At 38.6% G+C, this 2,723-nt stretch overlaps 1 protein-coding gene across 6 annotated transcripts in view; it reads left to right on the forward strand.

Annotated features, from left to right (window-relative positions):
- Nucleotides 1–1,668: 1,668 nt before the first annotated feature.
- LOC113109131 (protein FAM126B-like) overlaps nucleotides 1,669–2,723 on the forward strand; it is a 40,637-nt gene continuing 39,582 nt past the window's right edge. For all 6 annotated transcript variants that reach the window (XM_026272697.1, XM_026272698.1, XM_026272699.1 and 3 more), the window contains exon 1: nucleotides 1,669–1,756. The gene's annotated coding sequence lies outside the window, so the exon portion shown is untranslated. The remainder of the gene's footprint in view (nucleotides 1,757–2,723) is intronic.

Consider the following 2,723-nt stretch of genomic DNA (forward strand, 5'->3'; position numbering starts at 1 on the left):
CGCTCAAATCAGATGACTGATTCAGAGGAAAACACAGTGAAAGAGTCCAAAGATAAATCACTCAGCACTGTTGGATATTTTCCTCCAAATCTTTTCATAATAATAATAATAATAATAATAATAATAATGTATTATTTGCACATCTGAAATCATGTTTTAAATATTTGTTCATGTTTTTGCAGCACCCAATCTGAAGTGCAGACTTAACGTGTTCATCTAACACTCAGGATTTTACTGTGTATATAATCTGTTAGTGACAGAGAGACTTCAGAGGATCACACCTACAGCAGACACTGTGTGCCAGCTACAGAACTAGCAGATTCTAAATATATAAATAAATAAATATATATATATGGTATAGTAAAAGCAGGACACTAGGGAGTGATGCCAGCTGATGAGGGATGGTGATGTCATCTGTTTTAAAGGGCTGTAACCATTAATCTTCATGAAGGGAAATTTAATCTCTAAAGTGAATTTTACTGCACAACTGTAGTGTTAAAAATAATATAGTTTTTAAAATATTTTGTGTTTTAAAACATTACACTTTAGATAAACAGTGGGTAAAGGACAGTGTGTATTTTTTATTATATATTTATACATGTGTGTGTGTGTGTATATATTAATGTAGCTAGTTATAGATTAAGAGTTGCTGTTAGATGACTTGCCATAGCGCTTTTTATGATACAAAATATTAATAAAAAATTATGTTTCTACAATATTTAGTAGTAGCTTATAAGTGGTGAATGTGTGCACGATGACAGGATTTTTGAGAAAAATGAATACAAGACGTAGTCAGCCAGACGATGAACATTATTACCAGCAGCATTAACAGTTATTATATGATGCAGTCACACTTGTAGCAATATTTGTTAGTTCTGTTGTTGATTCAGGGTTAGCATCATCTGGGGTCCTCTGAGGGTCAGCATCATCTCTTCTCAGGTGTTCTGGATCCAGACTGGAGCTTGTGTAAATCCTAGTTACCTAGTTCACCAAGCATTACTTGACTGCTTGGTGAAAGAGATGTGTTTTTAATCTAGATTTAAACAGAGAGAGTGTGTCTGAACCCCGAACATTATCAGGAAGGCTATTCCAGAGTTTGGGAGCCAAATGTGAGAAAGCTCTACCTCCTTTAGTGGACTTTGCTATCCTAGGAACGACCAAAAGTCCAGCGTTTCGTGACCTTAGGGTGCGTGATGGGTTGTAGCGTGGTAGAAGGCTAGTTAGGTACGCAGGAGCTAAACCATTTAGGGTCTTATAGGGAAGTGATAATTATAAGTAATATGATATATTTTTAGGAAAGCTGTCATTAAGAACACAATACACCCCAAGTTTATTTATATACAACATCATTCCAAAGGAACTTTACAGAAAATTAAGTTTCCAAAATATTTAGTAGTAGCTTATAAGTGGTGACTGTCAGTTTATGAAGATCCCAGCAGAAACAGAGAGACAGATAGAGACATAATTATTATATTCTTAGACATTTTTAAACACATTAATTAATAGATTATAATTAACATTAGACTCAATTAATTCATTAATATCAATCATAAATATATAATAAATCGTAATATTTTTTATATATAATTTGACATTTAAAAGTGCTGAACGTGTGTTCCTCAGTGTGCCTCGCTGAAGTTGGCACCATGCTTTTATTATGCGAGGATGGTCTGAGGATGTCGCACTTCCGCTTCCGCTTGCGTCACCTCTGGGTGCTTGGCAGGAGTTGACAGCTGATCGTCTGTGCACTAACTAGGTGAGTTCAACATGTGCTGCCTCGGGCACTGCGCCACACACACACACACACACACACACCTTCCTGGTATGTTCTGTAAATGATGTGAGAAGCGCGCGTTTGGCGTCATACGGATCAGTCTGTACTAATACTAACTAATAACTGCATGATGACATATACATGTATATAGTGCGCGCTCACAGAGATGCTGTGTCGTGACGTCAGAGTCTATCATGTATTGACGTTTCCTAAATATGGATCCATGGAGAGAGAGAGAGAGAGAGAGAGAGAGAGAGAGAGATGTGTGTGTGTGTGTGTGTGTGTGTGTGTGTGTGTGTGTGTGTGTGAGAGAGAGAGAGAGAGAGAGAGAGAGAGAGAGAGAGAGAGAGAGAGAGAGTGTGTGTGTGTGTGTGTGTGTGTGTGTGTGTGTGTGTGTGTGAGAGAGAGAGAGAGAGAGAGAGAGAGAGAGAGAGAGATGTGTGTGTGTGTGTGTGTGTGTGTGTGTGTGTGTGTGTGTGAGAGAGAGAGAGAGAGAGAGAGAGAGAGAGAGAGAGAGAGAGAGAGAGAGAGTGTGTGTGTGTGTGTTTCAGTGTGATCTGGCTCTGTGTGTGTGTGTGTGTGTGTATGAGAGAGAGAGAGTGAGTGAGTGAGTGTGTAAGTGCATTAAATATTATTATTGTGTATTAAGTTAATTCAGTGCACACAGACTGAAGTAGTTTAAGTCTTTGGCTCTTTTAATTGTGATGATTTTGACTCACATTTAACAAAAACCACCAATTCACTCTCAACAAATTAGAATATGGTGGCATGCCAATCAGATAATCAACTCAACACCTGCAAAGGTTTCCTGAGCCTTCAAAACAGTCTCTCAGTCTGGTTCACTAGGCTACACAATCATGGGGAAGACTGCTGATCTGACAGAAAACAATCACTGACACCCTTCGCAGGGAATGGACTGAGGCTGGGGTCAAGGCATCAAGAGCACCAC

This window comes from Carassius auratus, chromosome 9 (genome assembly GCF_003368295.1).
Source record: "Carassius auratus strain Wakin chromosome 9, ASM336829v1, whole genome shotgun sequence".
Classification (NCBI taxonomy): domain Eukaryota; kingdom Metazoa; phylum Chordata; class Actinopteri; order Cypriniformes; family Cyprinidae; genus Carassius; species Carassius auratus.